Source organism: Equus caballus, chromosome X, assembly GCF_041296265.1.
Source record: "Equus caballus isolate H_3958 breed thoroughbred chromosome X, TB-T2T, whole genome shotgun sequence".
NCBI classification, from domain to species: Eukaryota; Metazoa; Chordata; class Mammalia; order Perissodactyla; family Equidae; genus Equus; species Equus caballus.
The window spans coordinates 14,367,296-14,383,544 of NC_091715.1; the positions used below are offsets into that span (position 1 = coordinate 14,367,296).

General features: G+C 45.1%; 1 protein-coding gene and 1 non-coding gene across 20 annotated transcripts in view; one reads left to right on the forward strand and one right to left on the reverse strand.

The window, feature by feature from the left end:
- Nucleotides 1-1,391: 1,391 nt before the first annotated feature.
- On the reverse strand, nt 1,392-1,464 carry TRNAV-UAC (transfer RNA valine (anticodon UAC)). The gene has a single exon. It is a non-coding gene; the product is annotated as a tRNA-Val (tRNA).
- An 83-nt stretch (nt 1,465-1,547) lies between these two features.
- PPEF1 (protein phosphatase with EF-hand domain 1) overlaps nt 1,548-16,249 on the forward strand; it is a 122,704-nt gene continuing 108,002 nt past the window's right edge. For 4 of the 19 annotated variants that reach the window (XM_023634451.2, XM_023634450.2, XM_023634453.2 and 1 more), the window contains exons 1-3: nt 1,565-2,663; nt 3,610-3,663; nt 10,513-10,610. The gene's annotated coding sequence lies outside the window, so the exon portion shown is untranslated. Of the gene's footprint in view, nt 2,664-3,080; nt 3,167-3,609; nt 3,664-10,512; nt 10,611-13,909; nt 14,105-16,249 lie in introns of those variants that run through there. The other 15 variants (XM_070258021.1, XM_023634455.2, XM_070258022.1 and 12 more) reach the window with 13 other exon arrangements.

Here is a 16,249-nt window from a genome sequence, read left to right on the forward strand (position 1 = left end):
GCATTGCTGTGTTATTTATAATAACAAAACCTGGGGAACATTCTACATGGTCAAGGTTAGGGGGTTCAGTGCAGCAGGTGGGGTTAAGAGCAGAGATTCCCAAGCCAGACTGGGGGCAAATCCCAGCTCAAACACTTGTTAAGTGATCTTGGGCAAGTTACTTAAAGTCTCTGTGCCTCAACTTTCTCATCTGTAAGATGGTGATAATAATGCCTACTTCACAGAGTTAGCCTGAGGCTTAAATAGGATGATATATATATATATAATACTTATAACAGTGCTTGACATAATTAGCTATTATTATTGTACAGCCATTAATAATAAAGTTGATGGGGGAAAGAGCAGTTGTTTAATGAGTATAGAGTTTCAGTTTTGCAAGATGAAAAAGTTCTGGAGATCTTTTTCACAACAATGTGAATGTACTTAACATTACTGAACCATACACTTAATAATGGTTAAGATGGTAAAAAAAAGAATCAAGTTAATGAAGTGATTGTAATAACAGTAGCAATCACATGTTATACTCGAATTAGAAAAGGATGCAATTGTCCACACTGTATGAGCAAAACTATGTGGAAAAATGCAGAGAAAAATAGTTTCCCCTCCCTTTTTAGTTCTTGGCCACCACTATCCCACCTCAGCCCCCGGGGTCCCAGACACCTTTCCTTCGTTCCTCTTGTCAAAGATGAAACAGGCCAATGTTAAAAAGATAATAATAACCCCCCCAAACGAAACTGTAATGAACTAGTGAAGAGAAACAAAAAGGAACTAGGATAACGTTCAGTCATTCAGTCTGCCTTTATTGGGTATCTACAAGCCTGACATTCATTCTATACTGTGTATGGTGTCTGCATTGAACACACGAAGGTCTACTCAACAAACTCCGCTGCTCTATTAAAAGGAAAAGGACTATTTTTTCCCCCTGCTCTGCATTTTAGAATTTAGTGAAAAACCTTTAATAATGATGATGATGATGATGATAATAAACGTTTAATAATTCAACTGCGGTCAAAGAGTTGCTCTATTTGGCATATTTCAGCAGGAGGCTTTGGGGGGCAGCGCAGGGGGTTCTTGCCTCCCACGAGCGCCCTATTCTCCGAGGCCTCCGCAGAGCACCGGAGGAGAAGCGGGGGTAGGGCCCGGGCGGAGCGGGGGCGTCCTCAGAACTACGACCCGGCCGGGCCCCCACCTGTGCTGTTTCTCAGGTCGGGCGATGGCGGCGGGGATGGGAGAGGGTATCTGTCATTATGCTTGTGATAAAAAACATGCCCAAAAATAGAAAAATAAATAAATAAAGTATAAGGAGAAAGAGAACCACCTCGTCTTTGCTTTCCATCTTTCTACCCAAGCAGTGAATGGTTATTAAAAATCAAAAAGCAGCTTCCTACCTATGGTTCCACTGGGGCTCGAACCCAGGACCTTCTGCGTGTAAAGCAGACGTGATAACCACTACACTATGGAACCTTCCCGCAAACCAGCCCCCTCATTAGTTTATTCATAGTATGACATCAGAAAGAGCGCCTCCGCCGCGGCCCCGCCCCCGCCGCGGCCTCGCCCCTCCCGCGAGATCAGTGCTCGCGGCCAGGTGCAGGGCTGTGGCTCCTCTCCGCGCGCGCTTCGCCCTCCTTGTCCGCCGGGGTCGTCGCCACTGCGACCCGCGAGGCCAGGGCCAGGCTTACCCTTCTGGCCGGGAGAGCCGTCGCGTTCGTCTCCTGTCCCCAAACTTGCCCTCCGCCGGGGCGTCGGCGAGGCCGGCCCGGCGGGCGCAAACGGACCATGCTCGGGCCAAGGCCCCTTCTGGCAGCTTCCCTCAGCTTGGGAGGGACCCGCGCTTCCCCGTGTTCCCCACGGACACCCCGAGTCGCTTCGGGCACGTTGGAGACCTCGAGTCCGGAGCAGGGCGGACGGGAGCCCCACTGGGAGCCAAGCTTCGGGCAGGGCGGGGTTCGGGGGTCTGCTGGGGGGCATTTATTTTGCAGGGTTGGAAAAGGCCGCTGCTCGGTCGGCCTCTGGCCCGAGGATGTCGGCTCCTAATGCGCCCCTGGCCCTTTCCACCCCAGTCTTCCCCGCGGAGAGGGGCGAAAACTTCCCTGGCTTTTGTTCGCTCTGCTTTGTCTGGGGCTGGGTGGGATTGGCGCGGCGGTGTAGACAGGCCACCACTTTGTGGCTGGAGGGGGTATGAAGCAGGACTGCCCGCAAGATTTGAGGGGCCCAGTGCAACGTGAAAATGCCAGGTCCCTTGTTCATAAGTCATTACGAATTCCACGACGGTGACAGCAGAACATTAGATCCAGCGCACCCTGTGCGAGGCCGGCGAACCTGCCGCGGGGCTTCCAGGACTGTGATCCCCATAAGGTGCTGGGACCCTCCAGGACAAAGGGCTCCCGTATGGTCCCGCTTCTTGGTTCACCTTGTCTGCTCTTTGCCCTCCCCAGTGCTTCTGGATGGATCTTCGTCGCCATCCTCGGATTGCTCGCCATCCTCAAGCTTGAAAACCTGCTTAAAATCATTTGGGGGTCATCTTTAAGTGCTGAGTTGGACATGGCTGGAGACTGTGGCTGGCCTTCTCCCTGACGTCTTGGTGGATACATGACACTTGATTTTATGAAAGCAACCCCTTCAGCCAACTCCTGTCTTCCTGGGAAAGCCCTTGGAAGAAACAGGTGGGTGAGAGGTGCTCTAATGTGAGGGGCACGATCTGGATTCTAATCCTGTCTTGGCCACTCACCAGCTATGGACTCTTGAACTAGTCAGTTCTCCTCCCAAGCCTCAGTGTCCTCCTTTGTGAAATGTGTGAGGATTGGACTAGACACCCCCACTTTGTCCTCTGGGTCTAAATGTCATCCCTGCTTTCCTGGTGGGAAAATGCAGACAGTTATCTGCCATGTAAGTTCTTCCACAGAAATAGTTAGAGGCAGGCCTGCAGCTAGTGCTTGGGTTCTCTAGTACCAGATTTCCTAGTCCTTGTTAGCTCCCTGTAATATTCATCATGGGGCCTCCAGAATGCCTTTTTGTTGATGCATTTCCAGGGGCCTCTTGAGCAGTTGATGGTTAGATTATGAGCCATGAGATGACCATGAGTGGACAGCCACCAACCGGAGGATGAATTCATGAAAGCTCCATGTTTCTGCTAGTCAATGAGTTCTAATGACTGCCGGGATGCCCGGTAATACATATGTCTCACCTGTTCCCAAACCCCTGTCAGTTCAAAACAGGGCTGCCAGGAATCAGGCCTGGACTTACACTCACCAGTTGTGTTTTGGTTTGTCTCTAGAGAGTGCTTTGCTCTCCCTCCAGCAGTGTCTCCCCTTGGTATAAGGGTGGGTTCACCAACTGCAAGCTTTGGCTGAGTTCCCACACGTACACTCCATGTAGAAAAGAAGCTGGGGCATCTCTGATGCGCACAACACAGGTTTCTGCCTTTAGTGGACAACTCTTGTTGCATTTCTCCATTCTGACAAGGAGGGAGACTCTTCTTCCACTCTCCCGCTGCCCTTAAGGGGTAGTCAGAATCTCTGTTATTAGTAAAGTGCAACATGGTTTACAAAGCACTTTCACGTACATTCCTCTGAGGAAGCCGTGGTAAGTATTACTGTCTCCATTTTTCAGCTGAAGAAGTTGAAGCTGAAGAGTTTGAATGCCTTGCCTGCGACCATTCCACAGGTGAGTGGCCAGGCTGGGCTCATCCACAGTCTCCTGATACCTGAGCGATTTCGGGAGGCCCGTGTTCCTAAAGGCTACATGTTGTGGCCGTAAGAGTGCCATTGGTCTCTGGTGATATTTCGTATGCAAGCCAGGGAGGAGGTGGATACCTTTTATTTTTTACCTTCTGTAATTTTTAAATGAAATCCTCAAAAGTGGGAACCAAGAGCCTGCTGGCAGCAACTGTTGATGACTTTCACCTTGAAACCACCAGCGTCATGGATAGTGCCTCAGATGGCCACAGTTGTGCCTGGCACTTCAGTCTCTTCAGTCAGATTGGTGAGGCCTGTCAACCCCAGGTATGCCCATAAGCAGCTCAACAACTAAAAGACAAATACATAAACGAACTAATAGTTAAACACAGAAGTCACTTCAAACTTTTGAGTCCTCTGATTTCTCACATGTTGAGTGCGGCTTCCTCAGTGTTAGGCTTCATGGGGGAGAGTAACGCAACCAAAGAAACCACAGCCCCAAACACCAAGCTGACTTAGGAAGCTCATTTCACTTCATTTCATTTAGAAATCATTGTGCTCTGTCTTTCCGTGAATACTCAAGTATTTACTAAGAAAAGTGAGTCATTACCTTAGTATGAGAGAGCTCACCTTATTTTCCCCCTTTTGTAGCTCTTCATGTTCAAAACATTTGAAACTAGCCTATTGGAATGGATATTTGTTGCTTTCTGCCTGCCTACCTTTTCATACTCGCTTACATCCCTCTGTCTTCTTGCCCACTCAAGTTCTGTGGTCATTTTTATCACTCATTTGCCCCTTTGTTGCTTGTATTTATTGGCAAAAGCACAATCTGTTAAATCCAACTTTCTCCCTACTCGGTCCCTGAATATGGCCCCAAGAAGAAGACACATCCAGGCCAACTGGTTTCACATTCACTTCTTGACTACTTACCTCAAGTGAACCCTTAACGTGGCCCAGAATGTGTCCCCTTCCCTGTCCATTCATTCTCCATCTCTCCTAAAGGGCAGTTTCATATCTTCTCTCCCTAAACTTCCTGTACCTCCTTCCCCAACCTCACTTACAGCTGATGAACTTGCTTCCTTATTTCAGTGACAAAATGGAAGCAATCAGAAGAGAACGCCCACAAGAACCCACCACACCTGCCCACCCACCTGCATGTGTGCCCTCATAGATCTAGGCCGGGGCTCTTCCTCCAGATCAGGGCTTCTCGACCACAGCCCTGTTGACATTTCGGACTGGGAAACTCTTTGTCGTGGGCGGCTGCCCTATGTGTTATAGAATGTTTCAGAGCATCCCTGGCCTCTACTTACTAGATACCCATAGCACCCCTCCACAAGTCATGACAACTCAGAATACCCCCTGGGGGGAGGGGGAGCAAAATCTTGTGGGCTATTTGGCAATGTCTTCAGACACTTTTGGTTGTCATGACTCGGGGGCGAGGGGTTGGTGTGCTACTGGCATCCAGTGGGTAGAGACCAAGGATGCAGTGAAAGATCCTGCAATGCACAGGACAGCCCCCCCGACAAAAAATGACCTGGTTCCACATGTCAGTAGTGTCATGGCTGAGAAATCCTGCCCTAGATGAATGGTCTGCATCCCTCTCAAAAACCTGCCCTCTACTTGCTCTCTCCTACTCAAGGAAATCACCCCAGCAATTCTCCCCTCTTTCAACTACATCGTTATTTAACTCCTCCATTAGCTTGTTCTGATCAGCGTACCAACATGCTGTAATTTCTCTCATTATTAAAAAAAAAATCTCTTAATTGCATTTCCACCTCTAGCTACTTCCATTTCTCTGCTCTCCTTAGAGCAAAACTCTTAGAAAGATTTGTCTGTAGGTGCTCTCTCCAAGTCTTCTCCTCCTGTTGGAAGCCCTTTCCCCTCCTGGCTTTAGGATACCATCCTCTCCTGAGTTTTGTTCCGTACCTCACTGGTTGCTCTTTCTTAGTCACCTTTGCTGGATGCTCATCTCTTTGACCTCTGAACATGGGTGGACCTCAGGCCTTGGTTCTTGGACTTCTCTATTCATTCTCACCACCTTGGCGACCTCATTCAGTCTAATGGCTTTAAATATTATCTGTAACCTAGATGACTTCCAAATTTATATCTCTAGTCCAGACTTTTCTCCTAAACTCCAGATCTACCTACTCAACATTTCCATTTAGATATCTAACAGGCATTCAAACCTGTTATGTCTGTAAGCTTCTGAGCTCCAGCCTCTAAATCTGGTCCTGTCTCAGTCTTCCTTGTCTCAGATAAGGGCAACTCCATCTTTCTAATTATTTAGGCCTAATACTTAGAATCATACTTGATTCTTCTTTTTCTCACACCCCAATTCTGATCTCACTGGCAAATCCTATTGGTTTCACCTTCAAGATCGACCTAGAATCTGATTGCTTTCTACCATCTCTCCTGTTACATACTAATCAACGCCACAGTCCCTTTTTGCCTAGATCATTACCAAGAACCTCGTATCCTGGCCTCCTAGCTTCTGCCTTTTTCTCCTTACAGACTATTCTCCATACAGTAGCCAGGGTGATTCTTTTAAAACCCAAGTTAGATCTTATCACTCCTCTGCTCAAAACCCATCAGTAGCTCCTCACCTTAACTAGAATGAAAGCCACAGCCTTACAGTGGCCTACAAGGCCCTACCTGATCTGACCTATCCGTTACCTCTCTGATCATATATCCTATTAGTATGCCTTTTCTTTTACTCTCCTCGGGCCACACTTGCCTGCTTGCTGTTCTTCAAACACAGTAGGCCTCTTCTGCCTCAGGGCCTTTGCACCTACTGTTCTCTCAGCCTTGAATGCTCTTTCCCTAGGTCACCCTTTGCTCTCTTTACCTTGCTCAAATATCTTCTCATTGAGGTCTTTCCTTACTGCCCTATTTAACGTTGCTATTTTCTTTTTCCCTTCACCCTGGAAATTCAGTATCCCCCTTTCCTGCTTTATTTTTCTCTATAGCTCTTATCACCATCTAATTGTCTAGATATTTAGTTATTTTGTTGATTGCATGTCCCCACTATCCTCGACTAGGATGAAAGTTCCAGAAGGCACGGATTTGGTTTTGTTCACTACTATAGTCCACAGTACGTGCTCAATAAATATGCCTTGAATGTGTCTGTGCAGGGTTGGCGATGACTGAAGCCAGGTCAGTCAGTCCCAACCAGAGTTAATCCTGGGGCTTTTGCTTGAATTCCCGAGAAGAGACATTTCCTTGTTCACCCTGGACTTAAACGTGAGACAATCCAGAGGCTGGAGGTTCTGCTGCCAGCTTCCTCTTGCGTTTTGTCGGACGGGGCTCTTAGTTGCATACAGCACCACTATCTTGTCCAAAATATTCACTGCTCTTCCCCATGGAGGATTTTTACACCATGGCCCCACCAATAGGCTTGACCAAGTGACTTGCTTTGGCCAATTGAATGTGGGCAGAGGTGATGTGTATCACTTCCAAGCAAAAGCGTGAAGAGCCGGCTTGTGGCTCACTACCTCAGTGTCTCCCCTTTGCTATGAGAGCAGCAGTGCCCCAGAGCAAGGTTGGTCTGAGTCTTAGAGGGAGGACCACATGTTACAGAACTGCAGCCGACCCGTGCAGGCCGTGGAACAGGAGTGAAGAGTAAACCTGGATTATCATAAGCCACTAAGATTGTGGGTTGTTTGTTTCCAAAGCATAATGTCTCCTAAGCTGATTCAACATTCCTGCTAGTTTATGAAGAAAATGAGTTTATTAAAGGATATTCAGTGGCTCACAGGATCTCCGAGAAGGCCTTGGAGACTCCAAAGCCAGAAATAATGTCTCAGTCTCACTGTGGGGCTGCACCAGCACAGACACCCAGTACTGCACCCTCTGAGTACAGAGTTAATGACCCAACCAGTGATGGAGCCTCTCTGCAGAATCTCCCAGAAGCTCTATCCCTGCTGCCTCTGAAAAGTAGACCCCTCAGCCGCTAATCTTGTCAGAAGATGGCTTTCATAACCCTTCCACTCCTCGTGTTGCTGTTTTCTCAATTCAGATCTCTGGCAGAGCCTAAGTTACACACCTGTGCTCTTGCTATGAGAGAGGCTGGAAAAGCAAATTTCTTGTTTTCCTTCGGGGAGGCAGGAGGCAAATGTGGGGAATTACCAAAACATAGGGAGGCTGTTGAGAAGGTGATGGGTGACCACCAAGCATGAAAGATGTCTGCTACCTGCCCGAAGCCTGAGAATGGAGCCAACAGCAAAGGATTAGAGCTGAGAAGTAGAGTGACTGGGTCCTATCGTTTAAGGCCTTGACCAAGTCATGCCTTAAGTATAGCCATGGACTCTTCAGTTATTTGGAGGATGCATTTCCAGTTTTGCTTAGGCCAGCTGGGATTGGGTTTACTGACACTTGCAACAGGTGGAGTTCTGATGATTCATGTCTAGAATGGCTAGGCAGCAGCAGAGTGGCTGGCAGTGGTGGCCTGCTCAGACCCTGGGAAGTTTTGGTTGCCCTCAGTTCCCGGTAAATGGGGAAAGAAGCTGATGGTCCTGGGAATCGCTGCTTCTGGCAGGGCAGGGGTTTGGTTTCCCTGTCTCCTGGGAGCCAGCGGTTCTTGATGCGGCAGGGCAGTTGCTCCCATGTAGCACGGTAACCAGGACAGGTCAAGTTATAGAGTGGGTGACACATCTGTGGCAGACACTGCTAGTTGCTTGTCTAATATCCATTCTTCTTTTCCTCAATAATAAAAATTAGAAGAATAAACACTTGTTTAAGACTTATGTATCAAAGACTATTCTAAACCCTTTATTCATATTCAATCCTCACAAGAACCCTGTGAGAAAGGTACTAGTATCTTGCTGAATTTACACATGAGAAAACCAAGGCACAGAATAATTGGGTAACTTGAGTAAGTCACACAGCTAGTAAATGAAGGAGCTGCATTTTACACCCAGGCCATCTGGCACCATAGGCTATATTTAACCTCTACATTGCACTGCCTGATTTTGTTTGATTTGGCAATGTGTCCAGCTAAAACAGCTTGATTTCCCAAGCTGCCTTACAGCTAGAAGAGACTGTGTGAAAATTCTGGCCAATGAGATGTATGGAAGTAGGTGGGCTTCCAAAGCTATTTCTTTAAAAGGAGGTAGACTCACCTGGTATGTCCCATTTTCCCCTCAGTCCTTCACTTTCTGCCTGGAATGCAAATGTGATGCTGGATGTAAAGCTGCCATCTTGTGACCATGAGTTGACAATTTTGAAGAAGAAAGCGACATGGTTTGGCTAAAAGAAGGAAGGTGCCTGGGTTCCAGCCCTAGATTTCCTACTTCCAGATTCCTTGTTACATGAGAAAAACAAAACCCCTAGTTTTTAATACCATTGTTTAGTGGGAGTTTCAGTTACATGAAAGAAAATACAATCCCTCTGATTCAACATTTCCACATTTCTTGCCCTTAGCTGTCTTCTGTCCCATTTTGATGATGTCTTTAATCTGCCCACCAGCTACTGAGGAACTGCCCTGTGTTCCTGTCCCCTGATTAAAGTTGTTTATGTCGCATGCCGGCCGTATGTCTAGGAGCACAGTGTGGGACAGTGTGGGAGTTTAAAAAAAAGTATATGACATGGCCCCATGTCAAGGAGTCTGAAGAACATTAGTTTACCCAAAGGACTTATTTGTTCCAAGATGTTAATGGATGATAATGGCTTGATGTGGTTTTCCTAATTTACGACGCTATTGGATTTGGATTAGACCCTGTCTCCTCTCTCTTAAAGAGGAAACTCAAAAGAGGGGAAGGCAGAGGGGAGAGGGGAGTAGGGTGATATGTGAAAACCTTTCTAATAGTAGAGATGGCCTCTGTGGTCTTCCTCTCAAACACCAGCTATCTGTAATCTCCAAAGCACCCACAGTCACATTCAGTGAGCTTAGATTTGATGAGATAGCCACTCAAGAGGGAAACAGAAAAGCACTTTGTCTCTCCCTCCCTTATTTATGTCTTGAGATGCCTCCACTTTCTAAAGTCACTCCCCTGGGACTGTGTAACTGAGCACAGAACAACTTGGCTACTCCCCACTCCTACAGAGCCCCACTTAAAAGGAAATATCTGAGAGCAGCATCCAGGCAGTGCTAATTGGTGACAGAAATGAAATTGGTTACTCCCTCTACTTCCTCAACACTTACTGTCTTCTTTAGATTTACAAGTGGATTCAAGTGTGCACACCACAGGACTCGCCTCCACGCTGTTCCTCAGAGTCTGACGGGAAGATTTCAAGAGTGATGCCAGTGTTAAACAAAAATCATTATGTGCCTTTATTAATGATTTTAAGTATTTGTGATTTTTTGGGATACAATTATAGTCTGAAGGCATTATATAATAATAAAACCAAAACCAATTAGTAGCTTAACTCAGTTAGAGTCTGTCTGCAGGCTAGCAGCTTTCCTCTGCTAAATCCTGTTAAAATGCAGTGGGTTCTATTTTGTGCAGAACGAGCAGGCTGCCATGACAACTGTCTGTGAATATTATTTCAGTAGTAGTCATAGGTTTCCAGTGTCTGCCTCTGGGTCCAACGTTCATTCTAAAACCCAGATGCACATCTAGTCTTAAAGGAGTTCTCCTGGATGTGTTTACAAAAAATGAAAACAAAACACTTTCAACTGGCTGAGTTTTTTTCTTTTGGAAGAGAAATTTGAATGAATTTACACAATTGCACATTGTAGATTTTATTGCTGTTCTTTTCTTTTGGAAAGCTGATTTGGGTATGAATTTATGTTGTACTTGACTATAGATTCCATTAAATAGATGCACTAGACCAGAGTTTGAAAAGTTCCTCTCTAGGTCTATAATCCTTACATTCAATTATTCTTGTTTTCATCTAACAGTATCAGAAGGAACCTTGTGGTTGCAAGTGACAGAGGAGTCAACCCAAACTGAGTTAGCGAAACCAGTCTCGAATGAATCTGACTTGAAAATTCCAAAGGTAAAATTTCATCCAGAAATTTATGATGGAGAGCTCCAGCTCCATTTCCCCGCCCTTCTCTGGGTCTGCCCTTCTCCATGTATCGATTGCAGCCCCCACACTGGCTCTCCTCATGATGACAGCCTTGCTCAGAGCACCACACTTGGGGGAGAAGACTGAGACTATGTCCCAGTGCTCTTCCCGGGAGCCCCGAGGTTCACTCATATTGCCTGTCTTTAGCTACATGCCCATCTGAACCCTCTCTTTTGCCGGGAGAAGAGGGTGTGCTAACTGCCTTAGGCCTGAGTTGTGTGCTATCCCTGAATAGTCACTGTTGCTGGGGAATTAGGCTGTGCTAATTGGCTTAAGCCAATCAGGGCCCACACTAAGAGTGGGGGGTGGTATGAATCCCATGCAAACTGCAGGGCTGAGCGTAGGGAGGGGGTTGATTTCAAAAGGAAAATTGGGGTACTATTGCAAGGCACTGAGGGGAATACTTGACAGCCACTTGGTTAGGGAACAGAAGGCTGGGCAAATAATAATAATAATAGCTAACATTTATTGACTACTAACTATGAACCAGGCACCACTCAAACCACTTTACAAGTGTATTGGTTGGAGAATGTATTTGGCTGCATGTAATAAGGTCAGTGAAATAGCAGGGACGTAACACAGAGAGGTTGGTTTTTATCTCATATGGTGTGAAGCCAGGAAAGAAGCAGCTTCACATTGTCATCCATGGCTCAGGCTCATCTTCCATCTTTTTGCTCTCTTCCTAATGTGCACAAGAGGGCTGCTCCTCCTCCATGCATTGGGTCTTGGTTCCAGGCAGAATGGGGGAAGGGCAAAGAGAAAAGTGCTCAGGCCGGTGAGTCTTGTCTTTTTATCAGGAAAATAGCTTTTCTGGGAGCCTCAGCCAGTAGATTTCTGTTTATATCTCATTGGCCAGAAGGGAGTCACATGACTACCCCTACCTGCAAGGGATCCTACCAAATCAAGTTTTGTTTGCCCATTGCCACCTAGAACAAAATTGGGGTTTTATTGGTAAGGAAGAAAGAGAGAATGGCTATTGGTTAGGCAACTATCAGTGGCTGCCACAATATGTCTTAACCCATTTACTCCTTAGATCAACCCAGTGTGGATGGTACTATTACTGTCCCAGTTTTCTAAGAAACAGGCACAGAGAGCTTATGTAATTTTCCCAAGCTCACACACAGCTGTTAAACGTTGGAGCTAGAAAATGACCCGAAGCAATCTGACTCTAGAACCGGATTCTAGTATGCTCCCAGACACATCCTGACCCACAGGGGAGACTACATTTCTTCTCGAGGATGTGTATCCTCTCAGGAAATGAAGGTCTCTCCTAGAAATGGTAGCTGATATCTGTTTAGCACTTTATTAAGAATTTTCCAGTTAGATTATTCCATTTAAATATTATTATTCCCATTTTCAAAATGAGGAAACAGAGGCTCGGACAAGTTACATAAGTTGCCTAAGTTCCCCAGGTCATAAGTGGCAGAGCTGATATTTCTTTGAAATTACAAGAACTTACTGCTGGTCCCCTTTCCTAAATCCTCCTATTCTTCTGTGCAGAGACTTCATTTTTAATTTTTTAAAAGGACAACACTCTGCTCCAGGACCTATATTAACTTCACAGCCTTCTCAGGAAAAACAATCCAGAGAAGTCCTGGATCTCCCACCATCTGGCTTTCATAGCGTCCTTTTCACGTAGCCACACCAGTGGGGACACGGCAAAGCATCGGGAATTGTGTTCAGTACTAAGAAACAGAGACCTGAACAGGGAGCTTACTTTTATCTCATGTAATATAGAATCCAGAGCTTTATTCAAAATATGAAGGAGTTCATTACAAATAGCTCTTATCTACCTGTTAAAGAGTCATTAAACATATAGAAATTTCCTGTCCTTAGTTACATCAAGTTAATTTATATTATGTTTCCTTAAAACTGCTTTGTAAACTGGACTTTTCACTAAGAATGACAGTCCACCTCACTGCGGTCAATTAATGAAGTTTCACCACATTACTGATACCTCAGTTTGCTTATAATTGTTATTTCTCTCATTCTTTCCAAATATTTGAAGTCTTTAGCTTATGGCATTGTTTTATTTCTATATCACAACGTTCTCTTGTTCTGCTGATACTACTGAATTGACCCTAAAAATCGCAAGAACATTGTAGAATATAGTTTGACTTTAAAGAGTGGATTGAAAAAGAAATGGAGGTTTAAATAAAAATCAGACCGTGCAGTAGAGTAGCACCTCTCATAGTATGCTCCACCACGTGGGAGTTTATTAGAAATACAGATTCATGGGCCCTACTGCAGACCTACTGCATCAGATCCTCCAGGGGCTGGGCCCAGGAATCTGTGTTTTAAGAAGATCCCCAGGTGATTTATAAGCACATTAAAGTTTGAGAAATACTGTTTTAGAGAGTTTTATATAAATGAGACTCACAGATTGTGCATTCTTTGGAATATTGGTGAAAATACTAACTTCACCTTTAGTAAACTAAGACCTACATTAAACCCTTGATTCTCCTTTGAAAGTCCCCAAATCATAGGTTCCAGTTATCTACTCCAGGTCACTGAGGCTTAACTCCAGTATGTCCTTGACTCTATCCCCCTGCCAACACCTTCACCTAGTTAATCAGTATTTGTCTTTCAGATGTCAGTTCAAAGGCTACTTCCTCAGAGAAGCCTTTGCTTGACCTCTTGACTCGCTCTCATGATACATGTACTTCTCCTTTGCAATTTCCTAATTTATTTTTATGATTTGATTAATGTTTACTTCCCCCACTAGACTATAAACTTTGTGAGGGAAGGACCTTGTCAGTTCTGTTAACTGTTATATCTCCAGGGTGTAGAACAGTGCCTGGCACACAATAGATGCTCAACAAATATTTGTAGAATGAATATATGAATAAAGCCAAGACAAGAATAAGTGCTCTTAGAGAAAATTCTCTAAAAACTTTTCCAAGGGCTTCACCATAAACTCTTAGTCATCTGAGGCAATAATAGCAAGGGTTTTGAAAAGAAAGCCATGGATCTTTCCCAGGCCTTGTTTTAGTTAATGGTTTCAACATTCCTCTAGAAACCAACTGTTCTTTGTTTTCTATGTTCATAAACACAACAATGGTTGACAGGGAGGCAATGGTGGCAAAAAGAAAGCTTGAAGAACCTGGAACCTGCCTTTCCAATAAGCAGGAAGTGGTTCTCTCATCCAGGTTGTATTATTCACGTTACTGTTGGCAGGTACTGTCATACCTGCATCTGGCATTGTGGAGTTGCCAAGGCAACCTATTAAAGAATCATTCTAGAATCTACCTCTGCAGAATTCCAGATGAGGCTGAGCACTCCTCTTTAAGACCTATAAGCGTGATGATGGATTGTGTCCTGAGCCTACAGATCAGGCTGAAAGATTCAGCAGCCAGCAAAGTGAAGATCTAGGAGTCTGTTTTCCTGGAGCCTGTGTGGACTGATAAAACTTAGAGGGAAGGGTAAGAACTCTTAAAGGAGCAGATGGACTGAATGAAATCTGGGTAGGCATGGAAACATGATTGAAAGTTCACCTTCTTCCTCTGTTTGCTTAGTTGTTTGGCCAATTCTTGTGGACTTTAAGTTTTGTGTACAGAGTTTATCATACTTTAGTATCTATTATATTGGAGCTATCTTTATAGGGTAGAATTGGGTCACCTTGATGTAGTGGGAAGAGTGCTGGCCACCAAGTCATAAGACTGTGATGTTGGGGAGGCTACCTAACCTCTCTGGGTCTGGTTTCCTCTGCTATAAAGTGAAGGGCCTTTCTGAACAGGTCTGGTAGACCAGAGTATCTTTTTTTTTTTATTATTGAGGTTATGATAATTTACAACATTGTGAAATTTCAGTTGTACGTTATTAGTCGTCAGTCATCTTATAGGTGCGCCCCTTCACCCTTTGTGCCCACTCCCCACCCTCCTTCCCCCTGGTAACCACTAAATAGTTCTCTTTGTCCATGTGTTTGTTTATCTTCCACACGTGAGTGGAATCATACAGTGTTTGTCTTTCTCTATCTGGCTTACTTCGCTTAACATAATACCCTCAAGAGGACCAGAGTATCTTACTGTGCATCACAGCCTCACCCGTTACAGAGCTCTGGGCCAAGAGCCTCATGATTATCTTGCAAGGGGACTCTACCATCTGTGCCTAGGTCAAGTGCCCAATTCCCAGTGCTTTGACATGAGAGGGAGTTACATAAATGTATATCCTTTGTTTTACTTTTGTCTTGGAGTGGCAGATTATGGCTCCTGCAGAAGGAAGAGAAGAGGTAAGGAATTACCATTGCTCTGCCATTGATTCATGCTAGATGTCAAACTGAAATACGTGCAAAACGCCAGCACATACAAGCTAAAGGAACAGATTGTGGCAATATTTAAAAATATCACAGCTCTCTAAATAAGAAGCAGTTCTGATAAGCCTATTTGGAGTTCATGCAAAACTCCATAGCTCTGAGAATCTGAATTGTACATTGCCAAGGTAAATTACTTCTGTGCAGCAATTGTAGATAAAGGTATATTGGATTAGATGATAATACCTGTCTCCCTTGGTTTGCAGACTCTCCTCTCTCCTGGGCTCCTTCCTGTCCAGATTGTCCCTTGTTTAGTCTCCTTTGCTCGCTCCCTCCTCCTCATTCCCTTTAAATGTCTCTATTCCCCCGCTTCTGCTTTTACCCCTATTGCCTTTTTGCTCTACAAGCTTGCCTTGGCTATTTTATCTTCTCTAATCACCTCAGCTGTTATCGGTAACCTGCTGACCAATTTAATCAGAATCCACAGACCTGATTTATTTCCTGGACTCTAAACAATTGTCTACTGCCTATGGGACATTTCAACTCATTGTTTTTCTCCACTGTAAACATACTGTCCCCCTTCGTTTCCTACCCCTGTACCCATTCACACTGTACCGCAATTAATGACCTTGCCCACTAGACTGTGAATGACAAGAGGGCAGGGACCATGTCTGTCTTGTCTACTGTTGTACCCTCAGTGCCCAGCATAGTGCCTGGCACGTGGTAGATACCCAGTAAGTATTGTTGAAGAAGTGAGGAATCCATTTATTATTCCAAGCTAGAAACCTTGGAATCATTCTTGATGCTTCTGTCTCCCTCACTCCCTCTACCCAGTCGGGGGCCTGTGGGGTTTATTACCTAAAGGGCTTTCACCTTTGGCCCCTCCTCTCCATCCCCACTGCCACTGCTTTAATTCAGCCCTTATCATCTCTCTCCTGGATTGTTGCAGGAGCTTCCTCACTGGTCTTCCTATGGCTGGCTTTTGCCCAGTTCATCACCATCTGACCCTCAGAGAGATCTTCCTGAAGCTTAAATCTAATCACATTACCCTCAGGCTTCCCTTCACTTAAACAGAGTTTGCAGTCTGGCAGCCTCATGCTGAATCCATGGAGTCTGTATAGTGTTTTGAGAAAATGAGAATTACTGCACTTCATTGATTCTAAGATCCACATTTTTTCACATTTTAGCACCTCTGAAATTGGAATGTGTCTTAAAATCGATGGAGTGTCATAATTTGATGGGTGGCTTTTTTCTTTCTCATTGGTACATAAAATAATGATGTTTCTTGTAATCGATGGCATCTTCAAATTTGCAGAAA